This window comes from Penaeus monodon, chromosome 41 (assembly GCF_015228065.2).
Source record: "Penaeus monodon isolate SGIC_2016 chromosome 41, NSTDA_Pmon_1, whole genome shotgun sequence".
NCBI classification, from domain to species: domain Eukaryota; kingdom Metazoa; phylum Arthropoda; class Malacostraca; order Decapoda; family Penaeidae; genus Penaeus; species Penaeus monodon.
Genome location: NC_051426.1, coordinates 21,240,825 through 21,262,922, shown reverse-complemented (window position 1 = coordinate 21,262,922; position 22,098 = coordinate 21,240,825).

The window sequence follows — 22,098 nt, the reverse complement described above, 5'->3', positions numbered from 1 at the left end:
ACGATTTATGTAAATTATATAATATATATATATATATATATGTACTATCTCCCCAATAGACTATAATATAGTATATGTAATATTATAATATATATAAATTCTATGTATTATCTACTATGTAATAATATAATAATATAATAGATATATCCTACATATATATATTATAATATATATTAGGTATATATATAATATGTATTGCCTGTAATATATATAAATATATATATATATCTAACGTACATACATATTCTACTATATATCTCTCATGGTTCATTCATATATCTAATATATCTATAAATATTCTACTATATATATCTATCTTATACTAGTCATGTATATCTATATATAATCTGATCTCATCTATATGTCCTACTTCTATAGTCTATCTATTCTCTACTCTATCGCTGTTTATCTCTCAATCCATACTCTATTATCTATAATACCTTCTGTATCTATATCATCTACATCACTATCTCTATGTATTCTACCTCACTATCAACAATATCTATCCAATATATCAATAGCCATCTATACTAGCTCCTCCTACCTACAATCTATCATCTATATACTCTCTCTGTCATCCCTGTATATATGTCTATCTCTGATGTGTACTCTCTCTTACTCTCTCTCTCTCTCTATCTCTCTCATCTATCTCTAAATCTTCTACTCTCATGCTCTGCTCTGTATCTGTGTACTCGTGTACCTGCTGTTTTCTCTCGTCATCTGTTTCTGTGATACCTGTATCTTCTCTGTCATGTCATCTGGTACTCTCGTCTCTTCTTCTCTATCTCTCTTGTCCTCTATCTGTGCTATCTCTATATATCTCTTCATCCTCTCTGCTCTCTATATCTCCGTATCCTTATCTCTCTCTCTCTATTTCGTCTCTATCTATCTCCTCTATCTCTTCTGCATATGTCTCATATCTCTACTTTCGTCTCTATATTCCTATATCTCTTCTCTCTCTCCTCTCATGTCTCTCTATCCTCTATATGTATATAATATCTTCTCTATTTCTCCTTTCTCTCGGTATCTATATCACCTATACGTATATATCTACTCTGCTCTATCTAAATCTCTCGTATATCTCGTCATATGTCATAATCTCTATGTCTATATACTCTATATATCTTCTCTCTAGACATACTCTATATTACTATATTCCTCTCTATCAGATTATCTGTCATATATTAATTATCTAATGTGACTACATCTCTTCATCCCCTCCTCTATACTATATATATTCTATCTATGCTATGTACTAGATTCATCATTATCTCATCATACCTATCATATTATCTATCTTATATCTATATCACCTCTCACATCTCTCTCTGGTTATATATCTATAATCTGTAATCATGTCTAGGTCTCTATCTCCTTCATGTCCTGCTATCTCCTATTTCATATCTATAATACTCTCTACTCAGCACTATCTCCTTCTATATCTGGCTCACCTATTGATCTCTCTATCTCTCTTCTAGATCTATATCGTTCTCTCTCTATATCGTCCTCCATCTCTATCTGCTCATTACTAGTGGATCTCTAGATTTCCCCTGGTTTTTTTAAAAACAACACAAACCCATGTTCTATATCTATATTATCTCATTCTCTCTATCTCTCCGTTATTTTTTCGATTCTCTCATCTTATCGATCTCTTATCTCTATCTAGCTGTCTTGTCCTCTCTCATCTCTCTTCTTCTATATCTCTCTCATCTACTATATATATCTATATATCTTCCATCTCTCTCTCTACTCTCATGTCTGTCCTTTCTGTGTCTCTTTCGGTCTCTCTCTCTCTTCCTTTCGCTCTCTTGCTTCTGTGGCTCTATCTCCTCTCATCTCTTCTCTCTCCTCTCTCTCTATCTCTATCTCTCTATACTATCTCTGCTCTATATCTATGCTCTGTACGTGTATGTGTCTATCTATCATCTACTGCTTCATCATCTCTCTAGGCTCTATTCTATACATCTATAGTACTCTAATTATACACTATCCATATCTATCTCTCTCTCCTCTACTACTATATCTATATATAGTCTCTAACTCATACTCTACCTATATAATATCTCTATATCCTATCCATATATCTGATGATATAATCTATAATCTAGGGGTGTAGGGGAAGCAATGCCGGCGGTGCGGGGGGCTAGATTGGTTATATTAATGTTTGCTTCTTATATTTTCCTCTATTATAATTTATATATATACCTCTATCTAGCTATATAACCTCTATCTCTCTATATACTAGATATTACATTATATATATCTATATTTATCCATATATACATCCATATAATATACATATCTTACATATTAGACGATATACCTTATATATACCTACATATACGTATGAACATACATATACTATACATATACTATCTATAACTATATAATACAGTATACATACATATACATATACTATCTCAAATATATACTATATACTATAGATTCCACATAGTATATATATATAGTATCTTATTGTATCTGTTATGTCTCTGTATCTGTTGACTGTCTATATGTAGATTGTATAATGTATTATCTTTATATATATTCATATAATATACTGAGTCATATCTATGATATCATTCATATATTTATCTATATATATTTTATATATGATTATATACTACCCTATATATACTATATTTACATATCTTATTATACTATACAGATTATTATATCCCTATATCTTATTATATATTCCGTTTTATTACATATATATAGGTTCCATCTATATACCTATCTTACATAGATATATATACATATTATATATATTCTATCTACATTATATATTTATATATATATATAATATATATATATTATATATATACATATATTTATATATATACATTATTATATATCTGTAAATGTATTGTGTGTGATGTGTGTGTGTGTCTCTGTCTCTCATCATCATGTTCTCTCTCTCTCAATCTATTATCTCTCTACATATCTTTCTTTCTCTCTACTCTCTCTCATCTAATAGAAGGACACAAATATCTCTCGGATATCTTCATCCTCTCCTATCATATCTTCCTCTGTATATCTATCTATATATCTCTCTATATATCATCTTCCCTCCCTAATATCCTTATAGATATCCTCATATCCATTCCCTCTCTCTACCTATCTCTATCTATCTCTCTATAATATATATCTATACTATATTTATATACATATATATATAATACTATATATCATATACATATATATCATATACATATATCTATCTATATAATATCACATATATCTATCTTATACTATACTATATCATATCCATATATATATAATATATATATATATATAATTATCTATACCTCACCTAATATACATATTATATATCTATCTTTCTATATCTCAATATAATCTAATCCATATATACTAATACATATATATATTCGTATATATATCATACAGATATATATACCGATCATTATATATCTATATATTTATTCACACTCTCCCTCTCTATATATCTACATATATATATATATATAGTATACATTACATTATCTATACCATCCATATACGATATACATACATATCCATATACGATATAGTGACATACTATACGTATACAGACCGATATACATATACATATACATCTTTCCTACTAATAATATCTACTATCTATCTATAGATATTATATACTTATATATCTCTATGTATATTTCAGTATACTATGTATCTGTTATATGTGCTAAGTGTCTACTTGTTGATGTATATGTTGATCTATTTATATATATTATATAATATATACATTCAATATATATATAATAGATAAATTACATACCGCTACATATACATATACTATACATATACATATCCATATACATATACTATACATATATATATATCTAATATATTATATATCTATCTATATATTATATTATATATCATATATAATACTATATATCTATATATTATATCAATATATAATATAATTATATCTTCTATCTATCTCTAATTATACATATCTCCTATATATAATCTCTTATCTCATATCTATCTACATCTCATATCTCATATATATAGACTATATCAATCTCTTCTCCTCTCTCCTCTCTATCTATATTCTCTCATACTCTATATATATAGGATGTATATTATCTCTCTTACTACTCTCTCTCTTCTCTTCTATATCCTCTATACTATACTCTAGTCTCTCTCTCTCCTCTCTCTCTCTCTACTATATATTCCTTCGTCATCTCTTCTCTCATCGCTCTTCTCTACTAGGCTCTCTCTATCTCAACTCTAATCTCTATCTCTCTATCTCCTCTATCCTCTCTCTATATCACTATCCTCTCTCCTCTCTCTTTCCTTCTATCTCTCTCTCTCTCTCTCTCTCTCTCTCTCCCCTCTCTCTCATCTCGCGCTCTATATCTCTCTCTCTCTCTCTATCTCTCTAGCTATTCGTCTCCTTTCTCTCTATCTCTCTCTCTATCTCGGTTCTTATCTAGTCTCTGTTCTGTCTACTGTCTCTGTATACTTCATCTGTCTATTTCTCGTCTCGTTTTATCTCTTATTCATCTCGATTGATCTCGCCTTCTCTACTTCTCTCCATACTCCATACATATCACCTTCATACATCATACATTCCATGACATATACCTCTCCTCTACCCCTATCCATATCATACTTACTCATCTACTCTTTATCTCTATATAATATCTTCTCTATGTATTCTATATCTATGTATATGTATCATTATCTGTATTGCTACGTCTATGTCTGTATATATCATGTATATGTAATATGTTGTATCTTCTCTGCTATGTATATCATATGTATAATGTAGATCTATCTATCATCTTCATAGTCTACATATTCTCTCTCCTGTCTCTATCTCTCGTATCATACTATATCTATCTCTCTTCTCTCTCATGTCTCTATCTCTCTCTATCCTCTCATCTATGTCTCTCTTTACTGTCTTTATCTATCTATATCTATCGATCTTACAATCATTACTCATATATTGTCTCTTCACATATGTCTATTATATATCATATTTTCTCATCTCTATATATATCTCCTGTTCTATTTCTCATCTATTATCTTTCTAGATTATGATATTCTCTCTCATATCTCTATGTCTATATAATCTCTATCTCTCTCATTCTCCTAGCTCATATCTTGTCTCTCTATCTCTCTCTATCATCTCTTATCTATCTTCGTATCTCGTCTCTCTACTCTAATCTGTATGTGTAAATGTATCTCTCACTCTGTCTCTATGTCTGGTCTCTCTCTCTCTCGTCTCTATATCTATCTCTCTCTCTCCTCTTCGCTACTCTCTATATCCTCTTCTGCTTCTCTCTCTTACTCTCTCCTCTCTCTGCTCTCTCTCCCATCTCCTCTCTTCTTCTCTCTTCTGCGCGGGTCTCGCATCGCTCTCTCTCTCCCTCTCCCCCCCCCCCCCCCCCCCTCTCCCATCCCTCTCTCTCCTCTATGTATCCCTCTCCTCTCTTCTCGCTCTCTCTCGAGCCTCTCCTCCTCTCTCTCTATCCCTCTTCCCTTCGATATAAATATTATACTCTGTCATCTATCTCATATGTAATCTATGTCTCTCTACTCCTCATCTCTCTGTCCTCAATCTCGCTCTCATCCTCTCTCTCTGTCTACTCTCATCATCTGTCTCTTTCAATCACTAGTCACTCTCTCTCATCGTCTCTCCTCTTTTTCGCCTACTCTCCCCTCTCTCTCTTATATACTCTCTCTCTTTCCTCCTACTCTAGTTCCTCCTACTATCATTCTCTCTATCTCTACCCTCTACCATCCACTATCGGCCTATCCATCTCTCCTCTTCTCCTCTCCATCATCCCTTCTCCTCTCCCTCTCCCTATCCCTCTTGGCTATCTCTCTCTCTCTATCTCCTCACTATATCTCTAATGATATCGTCTCTGTCCGTATGTCTACTAGCTCTATGATAGTCGTACATACTGTCTATTGATCCTCTGATCTCTGAGTCAATGTTATCCGTCTCTGTATGTCTCTCTCTTGTACTACTTCTTCTCTGTCTCTTACTCTGTTGAATATTGTCCTTCTCTCTGTCTCTTAATCTTATTCTCTGCATCTGTATCTCTATGATATCTATATATCTTCTCTCTCTCTCTCTCTTCTCTCCTCTTCTCTCTCTCTAATCTCTCGTCTCTTATCTCTCGCTCTATCTGCCTATGTACTCGTTCTCCTCTCTCTATCTCTGCATCATCTAATATTCTCTTCTGCTATCTAAGTCTTTATATTCTATCTCATCATCTCTACTCGGTTTCGTCTCTCTCATTCATCTCTATCTCTCTCATCTCTAGCTCGTCTCATACCTACCTCCATCCCGCTCTAATGCTATCTCTCTACTTTAATCCACCTCACCTATACACTCCTATATATATTTATATAATATATATATATAGACACTACAATATATATATATGATAAGATATATTTACGTAATAATATAATCCTAGGTATATATCTTTAATAATACCTCTATATATTATATATATATATATACACTACATATAGATCTTATACATTATATATATATCATAGTATATATATATATATAATATATATATATATAAGGCTATATATATATATTGATTCTATACTAATTATTTGTTATTATTTCTATATTATAATATAATTATATATTATATATATTACAATATATATATATATTACATCTAACTTATACCTATCATGTATGATTACATATTTATATTATACAGTTATTCTATTAATTTAATATTTAATTTATCATTATCTTTATATATACGTCTTATTCTATATAGTTTAAATCGTATATATATGAATATAATAAAGATGTAATATCTTATTATCTCGCAGATATACTCAATGAATAATATATTACATAATCCATATAAGTATATTACATCATATCATCTTAAATACTCCATATATTAATATATCTAGTTATATTTCTCATAATAAGAATAGATGATTATGTTATCCTATAATATATTATATATATTACTATATGTACTTATACTCTAGTACTATAGTATATTAGAATTACTATATATGTTATATAGTATACTATATACTATTATATATATATACTGAGTACCTTCGATTAGTAGTACGATAGTTATATATATATACTACTATTATATATATATATTATATATTATATTATCTATATTATATAGGAGTACATATATATATACTCTATAATCTATATATATATACAAAATATTATATATAAGATATATATATATATATATATATACATATTATAAAGTGTTATATATATCCTATATCACACTATACTCTATACATCTACATATACCGATCCACATATACATATACATTACATATACCCTTATACATATACATTATATATATATATATATATTGATATATCTCTTATAGATATAATATATATATAGATATATATATATTCTCTATATATACACACATATATTATACATATACTATACATTTATATATTATATATTATATTTATATAGTCTTTAATCTCTCCTAATTATATATTTATATATATTATATTATATTATTTTTTCTACTTTTTTATAATCCCATATATTATTTATTTATTTATAATAATATACATGTATATTATTATAATTATATATTATTAATTCTATCACATATATATTTAGTATAATATATATTATATACTATACATTAATATTATAGTGATATAATATATAATTATACATTCATATCTATTATTTATATATATATATATTCCCCATATATATTATTATATATTTATGTATGGTATATTATATTAATATATTATAATACTCCATATTTACATATTAATATATATCCATATTAATATTAGTTAGAATCTATTATATACTATGTCTGTATATATAGTATTCATAGGATATACTATTTACATATTATCTGATATACTTTATATATATATTATATTATTATAATTATTATATATATATATTTATCTATATTTATATATTTATATAAATTATAGTTATAATATCTCTATATCACATTTTATATACATTGTATTATATTTATATATTGCGTATATAATTAATTTATTTTATATTGTAGTATATGATATTGTATATCTTTATACTATAATAATATTATTCTAATATTATCTATGATGTAATTCTCTCTCTCTCTCTCTCTCCACGTCTCTCTCTCTCTCCTCGTGTCTCTCTCTCTCCTCGTCTCTCCCTCTCTCTCTCCTCTCTCTCTCGTCTATCCTCTATAATCATAGATCTCTCTCTAGTTCATCTAAGGTATATTATTAACTATATATAGTTATATCTATCTAGTATCAAGCTGTTTGTCTATATATCTATAATATAAGTTATAATATATATATAATTGTATTTATTTTATGTGGTTTTTTGTGTGTCTGTTGTTTTACTTGTTTTTGTGTGCTGGCGAGCATGTGCCACGTGTCGTACTGTTTGTTGTGTGTGTTCGTGAGTGTTGTGTATGTTTGTGTGTTAAGTGTTGTTTTATGTTGTTGTATGGAGTGCGTTGTGTTGCTGTGTATGTAGGTAGATGTTGTCGTCAGTGCTCTGTGGGTGTTTTTTCGTATGTTGATAGGTTGGTGTATTGTGTGTTTGTTGTGGTGTGTATTTTGTTATTTGTAGTCGTAGTGTGTCCCTTAGTATGAGATGGCTAGTTTGTTTGTTGTTGTGTAGTGTGTCGTGTGAGGGGCTATTCTCTATACTACTTCTTATGTATCACTCTGATTTATGTTCTCCTGTATAGTATACTATTTCTAGTTCGTCTGTCCTGATCATCTACTAATATGTATGATTATATCTAATATATATCTCTATTAATCTCTCTTATATCTAGATTCTTCTAATCTACATTCTTAATTTAGCTTGTATATTTTTCCTCTATCTATATACTATATTATATATATATATATATCATTCATATATATATTGATCTATATTATATCCTATATCTTCTATATTAGATCTTATATATCTATATCAGTCTCTCTTTATATCTCCTTATATCGATCCTATTAATATACTCTACTATCCGCTCGTCTTTCTCATCTCTCTCTTATCGATATCTATTCACTATCATAGCTATCTAGCAGCTATCATATCTCTATATATTTATTCTATATATCATACTCTATCTCTATCTCTATATATTCATCTCTCATATATTATATATATCTCTTACTGCTATCTATCTATCTTTCTATTCTATCATACAGTATTTCTATCTTCTATCTCGCTATCTATTATTCTATATTATATATTAGTATATCATATTCTCTCTATATATTCATCTCAACTATCTTCGTCGCTCATATCTCTTTACTCTCATGATTCGGTCTTTCTCATCTACTAAATTCTATGCTTATCTATCTATTATTCTATATCTTCTCTCCTATATTTACTATCATTATCATATTCATCTTCCTTATCTCTATATCTAGTATGCAGGTCTCAGATTCTCGTCTACTTATCACTCTCTGTATTATCTATTGTCTATATTCTCTCTATTAATATTCCGCAGATCTTCTATATATTATAATATATAGTTCTCCTTCTATCTATACTTATTTCTTTTCTCTCATTATGGTATTTCTCGTCTATCTTATTCTCTCTTCTCTCTCGATATCTATATCTATTTAGCTATTATATATAGCTATAGCCCTTAGTCTATATATATATCTTATTATCCTATCATCTTATAGATCATGATATATATTCTTTCTTTCTCTTTCCTAATATATATCTTCTCTCTATTATATCTGCCTATATAGATACTACATATTATCTCTATACCTATTGTATATCTCTATATATCATATCTAGTGTTTTTTTTTTTTTGTTTTTATATATATATATCAATATCATACATATTCTTATATTAATATTTTACATATATATATACTACTTCTTCTAATTCTATAGTTCCAATCTTCTTACTTATATAGTCTATCATATTATTATATATATATTATTTCTATCATATATGTTACTCCTATCTAATATTTTAGTCCTTCTCTATATATATATATCTCTCTAATCTATCGTATAATATCTATATAATTATATTGATTTCCTTGATATCTAGCTATATCCTATCCTATTCTAATCTCTTATCATATATATAATCTCTCTATATATCATATCTATAGATATCTGTATATATGAAATTGTCAGTACCTATATTTAAGTTGAAACGTCAATTTTAGTAATTAACTGCCAATAATTTCTTTTTTAACTTTGTTTTGCTTCTCAGCTGTTGTGTTTGAGTAAATAGAAGGGCAGGAATTGTACACTGTGTCACACTTCTCCCACAGGTCTGCTACTGTAGTGAGTTAGGAAATTGTACAATCCAATGATGCAAGTTTGTGATTCTCAATTGATGGAACCTGTTGGCCGCCCTTTGTTCCGAGAGCCAGGCCATGACCATGGTCGTAAGTGTCAGGGAAGCCCTTTTATCTCCAGTAAGACTTGCATGAATTCATTCAGATGGAAAGGTGGATAGCTTTAACACTACAAACTAAAGAAACAAAATGCATCTTGTATAATGATAAATGCTATGTGCTCTATAGAGAATAAATTTTTTAGATTAAAATGCATATTATTCTTCCTTTTTTTGAAAAAACAATGTTTTGTCTAAAGGAGAAATTTAGAGGCACCTCATATACACTTTGCTATTTTGATATGTAAATTTTTTGTATAAATCCTCACTATCTTCACTATCTTTTTTTATCAGTCAATCAGCCACACAGATTTTTGCAGACTTATTAGAATAATGTCAGCCTTTTTTGGATTTTAAGCCTTAAAAAAAAGTAAAATGCTTGTCTTTTCCTTTGTAGGAAAAATAATTACGTAACTTTATATTACCACAGGTTGTATTACCTCTTTTATATAGAAAAGTCCCGTGAAACAACTTCTCTATTAGTCGTATGATTTTTTGCAGCCTACATAGCCATCTGTGTCAGCCTTCCTTCTGTGGGTTCGACTTGCAGTTAGTTTGTTGGAGTCTTGGCATCACACACACCACTCTCTTGTCGTTTTCACCATTATCATATACACCAAGCAGGTAAGTTTACTATTTATGTCTTCAGTTGTGGTTGGTTACTCTATGATTATAGTATCTGTAGTTTTGCTAAAGCAACGTGTTATTTTATGCCAATGCAGGTAAAAGTTGTTAGCTGCTTGCATGCTTATTCAAGGTGGCACGAAAAGTCCTTCCCTACAATTCAGGGCCCCACCCCTACGTTCTGTCCTGAAACAATAAAGCTAACTTGTCCACAACCGCCATCGGTTACCTTCCACTCAGTAAGTCAAATGTACTTTTGCCAGCCGCGTTGTCACAAAGGTTTGAAACTGTGTCCTTGTCAAGGGAGTCCTGCTTTTCTGAAGACTGTATTCAGTCAAATACAGACTTCTATATTTGTTAACTCTCTTGAAACTTTTTCATAAGACGCAACACAGCCATAGAGTTTTTTTGGTGAACAATTTCATTTTTTGAAGGATTAATCCAGGCTAGAGTTATTTAGAATATTTTGAAAACACAGGCCTGTATCTTTGGTAGTGTTCTCACCCAGGTTGACTGTGAAGTAAGAGTTTTACTAGCCATTAAAAAGCACTATTTAAAGTTGACCATACACTCCTCTAGGCTAGTACAGTGGTACCTTTCATCCGAGTGGTCGGCGGTGTTGCGAGAAAGTTTGCATTGTCGCCTGGAGGTTACTACTGTTCCTGGGCACCACACGGTGTAAGACTAGGTTCTAAGTCAAGTCAGCACCAGCTGACACACGTGAGCGTGTCTGTGCATTTAGTCGACACAGGCCGGGCTCCCCCATGGTATATGCCCCGGCAGAGCTAAGCTTTCGCATATCTGACTTATCCTATCTTGACCATACACTATTCCCTTGAGTGACATGATTATCACTGGTGACTCATTGCAGCAATTATGTTCGTGAGAAGCTCAAATATCCTGGTAGCTCTGGTCATCTTCCCCAGAGATTTTTCTTTGGTCAGATTATACTTCCTAGGGATAGTAGACCTCGCTGCTTAAGGAGTGATAATTTCTCTAATCAAGACAATTAAATCTGACAATTGATCAGTGCGCATTTTCGTTGCCTGGTGTTTTTATTACCCATGCACAGATGGCACGAATATATGCCATGAACACTGTATATATACTTTATTTATTGTTGTTTTTACACATATATGGCTCCACAGTGCAGAATCACCAACGAGTCGTTATTAGTCCTGTTATCTTACCTCGTTATCCTTTTCTTGACTTCTTGAAAGGTCCTTTGCTATTTTTTCTTGTACGCAAATGTTACCATAGATCTTTAAAATAACAATTATATAATACTAACATCAATACACAAAAATAGACGTATCGATATCAGTTGTATTAAGAAGACAACACATATCCCGCCAATTCGGAACTGGGAAATCAGGATCGATCACTAGGTTTGCTGATAGACGTCCTTGCCAGCTGAGCACAATGTGGAGCCTTCTGTATGTCGATATTCACCACAAAATACGATAGGGGGGAAGAACAATAAATCTTGGTGTTTGGTTAAAGAAACTATCTTAACTCTCTTAGTTTTAGTTCGTAACTTTTGGTAAGGAATCTACACTAATAATAAATTTGCAATGCTTGGGATCTATCTTAAATACATGACAACGGATTTATGTTCGGTCCTCCTGTAGTTTTTTGTGTGAATTTTTTTACAAATTGTATATCTCCATATGTACTCAGCCACCAGGAAGTCTATCTGTAGGCCCTATGACTGTACTCTGATACTTGATATCCTTTTGTAGCTAAACACTTGTATATGCCATCAGGAGTCTTCAATGTGTAAAGACATAGTTCAGAACTTGGTGTTTACAGTGGGGGCTTGCATGGTCATTCTTGTCCTCTGGGCTGATTGAGCTAAGTCGTTTGTTGAAAGGATTTGAAAGAGGCTTTGTTCAGACTCAAATCCGACATTGCACACCACTTGTTAGGAAGTCCTGTGCATCTTCTTTAGACCTTTTTTCTTATGATCCTTTGTCTCAGACTAGTTAAAGAGTCCAGAGACCGTGACTTCTGTATGGCTATATTCATGAAAAGCGCTAGAGTAACTATTGCTTGTGCGCAGAAAGTTCTGCTGCATGTAGCAGACTCCCGCTCCCAGAGGCTGATGTTGCCAGAAATCACCAGAGTCTATTACACTGAAAGATTTTAATACACCATCACCTGGAGTAGGGGTTTGATATTATCAGTCTAATGTGTGCCCTGACATGGTAATGGCCTTTTTTGCTTTATTTATTATCTTAAGGCCTCCTAAGAAATGCTTAGAGATTCCTTTATTGAGTGGGCCTTCAAATGCCCAGTGTTCATTTTCAGAAATTTTAATATTCTACTCCTCTGAACGGTATTCAACCTTTACTTTATGTCGTTCCCTATTCCTGTTTTGTATTATCTTATGTCTTCTCCTTCCCCCTTTTGCAATGTTGGAAACAAATATTAAATGACCAAAAGAATTTCATTTGTAAATCTTCATTGACCTCATGTCTTAAGATAATAATTTATGCTCTGTCCTTGAGTCTCTTTCAATAGACACGGTAACTAATTTTTCTTTTCCCCCATTCTGTCTCTACATTTTTGCACGGCAGCATCTACAACCCTCCACGCATTAGTCCTAAATGTGAGGTTTGAAAATATTAAACCCATAATTTTTATGATGTGCTGTGGGTTGTAGTTTCCCTCATCCCTGGTAAAAGAAACTGCATTTTATATGGATTTCCCCTATATATTCTGACTTTCAGAGTGGGAGGACAGATGGCACACTGGATGGTTTACAGGTGCATTAGCTCTATTGTTTTGTGACAAACATAGGAGGGCCCTGTATTTAGGAATTTTTTTCTTTTGCATGAAGTACTTTTTATGTAACCATGATGACATAAAGCATCTACACCCCACTGTCATGTCCATAAGATTAATATAGGGTATTCCCATATCTTCAGACCTTATGATTTTGCCATTGGAGGTTTAGCACAAATTATCAAAGATTTAATGCTTTTGGTTAGTATCAGTTTCCCATGGTTTAGATTCTCTGTACCACAAAAATCATATGCACATATAGGATTAAAGAACAGAAATAGGAAAATATCCTCACAAATTTTTTTTAGTATACACGTTACTCTGAAAATCATACTAATTACACAGTATACACTTGGATGGCACATATACTGTGACACAAACCTCATTGGCGAAATACCTTCACTGACCAGCATTCTTTGCAGACACACAACATAAACACGCACACACATACATCAACACAAACCCACACACAACAACACAAACAGCACACACTTACAACCAACGGGAAAACACACACACAGTGACACATACAAACACATACACACACATGAACACATACCACGACATGAACACACAACCACACATTAACACACACACGACACACACCTAACACACACACACACACACGCAGCACCATGAATACACACCACACACATGAACACACACCACACCAATGAACCACACACACACACATGAACACACACACACACATGAACACACACACGCACATGAACACACACACACACACATGAACACACAGCACAGCACTGAACCACACACGAACATTGAACAACACAACACACAAACACATACCACCATCACACTACACACACCCACACACACACACAACACACCACACACACCACACATTAACACACACTACGTCACACACACACACACATCAACACACACCACACACCAACACAGCACACACACACACACACACACACACACCACACACCAATCGTACAATACACACACCGAACACAACCCACATGAATACACACACACACATACGCACACACATACGCACACATTAAACCTAACACACCACAGACACCACACACCAACACACTATGGACACATAATGAACACACATATGAAAACACACATGAACCCACATGAACGAACAACACACACACACATACACATCCCACAACACACACAACACACACACACACACCACACACACACAGACACACACCCACCCACACACATTAACATCATCACACACCATTAACACACATTAACACACACGCACACACCACATGAACACACAAACCACACACACATTAACAACACTAACCACACACACACCACATGACAAACACACATCACACACACACAACTGAACACACCACACCCCACCTGAAAACCACACACGACACCCTTTAACACCTACCACACACACCTAACTACAACACCACCACACCTGACTTACACACACACACACACACACAAACCTTATACACGCACACACACACACACACACACACCCTGAACACACACACACACACACACACACACACACACACCCACACACACCTACACACACCACAAACACAACAACACACACCACACACACCTTAAATCACACACACAACACACACACGCCCACCTGAACAAACCCACATGAAAACACCACATTAACAACACACCATTACACATCACACACATGAACATCACACCACATGACCCAAGTACAAGCACATGTACTACACCCCACTGAACACACACACATTAAAACACTGAGCACACATGAACACACACACATATGAACACACACACATTGAACACACGACACATGAACACACACACACTGAACACACACACACACACACACACACACACACACACACACACACACACACACACACACACACACACACACACTCGTCTCTCTCTCTCTCTCTCTCTCTCTCTCTCTCTCTCTCTCTCTCTCTCTCTCTCTCTCTCTCTCCTGCTCTTCCCTACTCAACGACTCACCACAACACAAACACACCACACACACACACACACACACACAGCAACACACAACACAAACACACACACACACACACACACCTGACACACACACACACCACACCTGTAACACACACACACACACAACACCACACACAGCACACACACACCCCACACACCACACACACACCACACACACACACCCACACACACACACACACCTTAACCACACCACCACCTGACCACCCACACACCATTAACACACACACACACACCTGAACGCACACACACACACCTGAAAACACAACACACACCCACACCTAACACACGAGCACACCACACCTGAACACGACACTACACGAACACACCTGAACGACACACACAACCACCACCCACGCTGAACATCACACCCCACACACACACACACACACCCAACCCACGACACACACACACACACACCACACAACACCATGCACGACACACACACCTGAACCACCACACACACACCTAACCTCACACACACCACACACACCTACATACATACAGACATACAACATACATACATACATACATCCCTACATACCTACATACAACACACACACGCGTATGCGACAAACAACACACACACTTCCACCACACACCACACCCACACAAACACACACCACACACACACACACACACACCATACACTCTCTCTCCGTCTTCTCTCTCTTCTCTCTCTCTCTCTCTCTCTCTCTCTCACTACTCTCTCTCTCTCTCCTCTCTCTCTCCTCTCAATGCCACAACGCACACCGAACATACTCACTCTATCACACACCACACGCACGATAAAAAAACACACACACACCACACACACACACACACTATCACACACACCACACACACACCCTCACACACACGCCACACACACGCCACACACACACACACGCAAGGGGGGGGTGAATGGCCTTTTCTTAATCTTACAGTTATTGATAATAGCAGTATAAGAAATTTATAAAGCTGTCTTGTACATTCGAAAGAAACAAGGGATATCGGTGGGTCAGAAGGCCAATTTTTTTTAAGCTACTTTTGCTTAGTCCCTTGGAGACAGTTTCAGAAAATCTACACTGGACAGTGGACAATCTTTTTCTTTTGAGTGAAGTCATTTTGTTGTGTGATCTAACAACAATAGCTAAAAGCTATAAATGAGAAAAAAAATGTTATTGAACGGAGTGGGGGAATACAATACCTACAACCTAACAAGGGAACCAGGTACCATAGTGCATTGAACGGGGGCTATACAGATATAAAAATACATTGCCACATGCAAAGTGAGCTGGTGTATGGAGATAGCTAATGTTTTATGATTATTCTTTTAATGGATTTTATTAACCTTTGTTTCTAAGGTTGTCGGCCAAATATACAAGTTTATGTGACAATCCTATTTTCTATGGCCGAGAGAGCTAAGCTGGACACTTACAGTTTCTTAGCGATATAGAAGTAAATAGTGATCACCGGCACACATCTGAACTGGCATCAGATGGCTCCCCAACCCAGTCCACGGGCTCATCTACGCACCAACAGGGGGCAGTATTATACTTCCTACGTTAACTAACAGATATGTGTCTGCAAGCTTGATTTGTTTCATAAGTTTCACGTCATGCAAGCATTGTGAAACAGTAGATCCATCATACCCCATGATATACAAAATCCTGTGTAAATAAATTGTCACTGTAATAGTAACAGATCTTCAGGTTGATTTCTTTTATTTTTGTTTATTTTTATGTTTTTATACTTTTACTTATTTTTTATTGAGGCTAGTAATCCGAATAATATTTATGTTTATTTTCCTTTTACATAGAATTATCGTTGGGTTTCTAAGAAACCTGATACTGCATTTAAAGACCAAGTTACGCTTATGACTGAATTCTTTAACTCATAGCTGCATTATTCATAAAATGAAATGTTTAGTATGTTTATTCAGAAATTAGAATGAGTCTTTACTCTGGTGTTTTAAGTTTCGCATCAAGAATTGTATAGCTAGTTATAATCTGTTGTGTTTTTTGTCAGCTATATTATTTTGTTACACCGATTTTCTTGTGTTGGGATTGCAGTTCTCAGCAAGTTACTGGGAACAAAATTACGGATCATGCTATCCAAAAAAAAAAAAAATGTTTACTCATATTTCAATAATTTCCTTATTGACATGTATGAATCACAGGTGCAGCCAAGGTCATGTTTTTCTTTACACTCTTTGGGATCAGGGGTGGATGGTCACATATGGAAAAATTTTTTTTTACCCATTGCTAACGGTAAGCTTGTCATGCTACGAAATTGGATCACACACTGGCCAAATTCGCTGCTCACAGGGAAATTAGTGAGCATTAGATTTTCCCGTCTCTCTATGTGTTGGGTAAGCATATATCACTCATAAATGAAGAAGGGGGCTAAAATGTGACCTTCCAAGCTTTTTTTTGAAGGGCTGTAGCTCCTCATCATTCAGCAATGGCCAAACAAGCTAAGAACTGTCATGCAATCAACTTGCAGTGGGCTCAGCATGTGTGGCATGTTTTTTTTTTTTTTTTTTTTTTTTTTTTTTTTTTTTTTTTTTTTTGGAGGCAGTAATTCAGTTTTTAAATAGTTTTTAATTGGTAGGTATTTTTTTAATGTTACACCCCCCCCCCGAAAAAAAAAAAAAAATTCCCCCCCCCCCCCCCCCCCCCCCCCCCCCCCCCCCCCTTAAAAACACACCCCCACCCCCCCCACACACACACAAAACCCAAAAAAATCCCCCCCCTCCCCCACAAAAAAAAAAAAACACAAAAAAAACCCCCCCCCACACCCCAACACCCCGCACACCCCCACACCACCACCCACCCCCCACACCCACAAACCACCCCAACCACCACCACCACCACACACCCACACACCAAAACACACCACACACCCACACACACCCCCACCCCTCATACACCTCCCCAACCCAACGACAACCCCCATACCATACACAACATATAATACCCACATATTTAATAAAAAATATGTGTTTGTGTGTGTTGTTGTGTTTGTGTGGTTGGTGTTTTGGGGGTGTTGTGTGTGTGTTTGTGTGTGTGTTGTTGGTGTGGTGTGGTGTGTGTGTTTTTAATTTAATATTATTAATATTTATTTATATTATATATTATATTAATATATATAATTATTCACATATGGGTTTTTTTTGCGATCGTGGGGAGCGTCCCACTAAAGACCCCCAAACCTTCCGGATGAATTTGGGTGCAATTGGGGGAGACAAAGAGGGGTCTTCCCCCCCTAGATTTTGGGGATCTAGACCCGGTCTTCACAATTTAAAAACTCTTCTGGGAAAAAGTCGTATGGGTAGTGAAGAATTAAGAAATGGAGTAGAGGCGGAGGGAAAACCCCCCCTCCCAGGTAGCACAAACCTTAACAAATGTTTTCCAAAAACGACTAAAAGACTTCCCGAACCACAGGACTTTGGCACTCAGCAGGACCAAAAAAATAGGCCCCGCTGGTTGGAGTGGCAGCTCTGTCAACACCCTAGGCCACATTGGGGATTTCCAAAAACATCTAGCGACCCCCCAAAGGATGAGAGTCGTGGGAGGGAAAAGCGCAGCGCACTGTCCCCATCATACCTACATGATGCCAGAAAATTTAGTACAAGGTCTGTGCAGGATGCCATTAAGGTTGCTTGGCGTCAAAATGCAGTGCGACGAAGCCCGACTCTGAGGATTTTCCGTCCCCCCGATGGGGTTCAAAAGGCCAAGCCAACCTTCAGATCATACTTCCCCTGGAGGTCAAAATCCCAATGGACGGACTACCAAGAGGCTGGAGCAGACATGAGCTTCCGTCCAAAAGTAACAAGAGCCCCCCAGATCGGCTCTGAAAAAGAACAATAATTTTTTTTGTAGACTTACTTTGCACAGCCTTTGGGGCAACAGGAACATGTCTGGGATGTACATACTGTAAAGCTGGTAAATTGGTTTTTTTTTAGACTAGTTATACATACTGACCCCCGTTTAAAATTTTTCAAAAAAATTTGATGTTAGGTCCAAATTTTTGTTATTGGGTAATGTGATCTATTGAAAATTTTTTTTTTTCTTTTTCTTTTTTTTTCTTTCTTTTTTTTTCAAAAGAAAAAAATGCATGTACAGTATCGTTCTTCAGTTTTTAAAGATAAAGTTAAAGGAAAATGCTTTAAAATTTTTCTAAAATGTCCATATCAGCACTGGTGCTTGAAAAGGGTTTTGTAATATACAGTATAATTCCTTTTTATGTGAAAACAAATTTTTTCTTTTTCCAAAAGATTGTCATCAAGAGAAGCATTTTGTTAAAGTCTATTTTAATCTGTTAAGTGAATTTTTGCTGTTTTAAATGAGGACAAAATCGAAAGATGTGGTACTTGAATTTTAAAAAAAAATTGGGGAAAAGGTTTCACCTATCTCTACTCACACTTTGTATTTAAAAAGGTTACAGTTTGGCACAAACATATTTGATGGCTGCTTTTCTTGTAGTGTGAAAATGAAAATTTAAAAGATTGATGCCATATAGCTTACTGCCCATTTTTTGGAATCCTGATTTACATCATGCAGTATATATTTAAAAATTATTGATTCAAGTTCATGAGGATGGTTTTAAAAAGCCTTTTCATCAGAGATCATTGACTATATTGATTTGATTTAAATTCATAAAAAAGGGTTTCTGTTTAGAAAAATAATAACTTTTGTGATTACTCTTCAGAAATATTAAAATCTTGTGATTGTAAAAAATATCTGAAAATAAAAAATAAAAAGATCTTTACAATTTTGGGTTTTTAGGGTTTTTTTATTCCACAGCATAGGGGTTCACATGGGTTCGGTTTGGGACTTTACGCATATAATATTTCCCTTTTTGACAGTAAATTCTGAAACCTGTATTTTGTATTGGGAAAAAAAGCATTAGTGAGAAAACTGTCAAACCTGGTAATTTGCTTTTCCACCCCCTTTTTGAATATAAATAGAAGATAATAAAATTTTAGATAAACAATTTAAAATGTAATGTTATAAATATAATTCATAATATATATTTAATAATACCTACATATAGATATATTATTATATATTATATATATTAATTATTATATTATACATACATACATAATCTACATACATACTACATCAACAACATACATACTACATACATACATACATACAACATACTACTTACAATTACATACATACTAATACAAATACATACTTATACTACTATATACATCATTTGTATATTATTAAAGTATATATATAAGTTATATTATTTTATATAAATTTTTATATATATATATAATATTTTATATATATATATATAAATTATATATATTTTATATAAATATATATATAAAAAAAATATATTTATTTAAATATGTTATATTATGTATATTATATGTTTATATATTAAAATGTATATTATTTTAATATATATTTAAATTTTATAATTATATGTAATATAATATAATATTATATTATTATAATATAATATTATATATTTTTTATATATATATATATATATATTTTAAAATAATATATATATATTATATATATATTTTTATTTTAAATTTTAAAAATATATAATATATTATGATATATTATATAAATAATAATAATAATTATATATAAATTTTATATTAATATATAAATATAAAAAAACCAAACTAACATACATATTTTAAAATTATTTATATTTTATATATATTTTAATATATTATTATATAATATTATTAAAAATAAAATAAATTTAAAAAATATTTTATTTTTATAATTTTAAAATTTAAATATTTATTTTAAAATAATAATTTTTTATAAATACCCATATAATTTTAAATTTTATATAATATTTTATTATAAAATAATTTAAATTATATATTTATATTTAATATATATATATATATATAATTTTATATATTTATATTTTATATTTATATTAAAATAATTATATTATATTATATGTTTATAAAAATATTTTTATTATATTTATTTATATATTATATTATTTATATATTTAATAATTTTATATATAATATATATATATTATTTATTTTCTTTTGAAAATTTATTAAAAAAATTTAATATAAAAATACATTATATAATCTAATAATAATAAAAATAATAATTTTAAATTTTAAAATAATATAAAAATATATAATTATTAAACATATATATATATTTTAAAATTTCCATATATATAAATATAAAAATATTTTATATATATAATTATAAATATTAATATAAAATAAAAAATTTCTATATATATATAATTTATTATTTAAATTTTTAT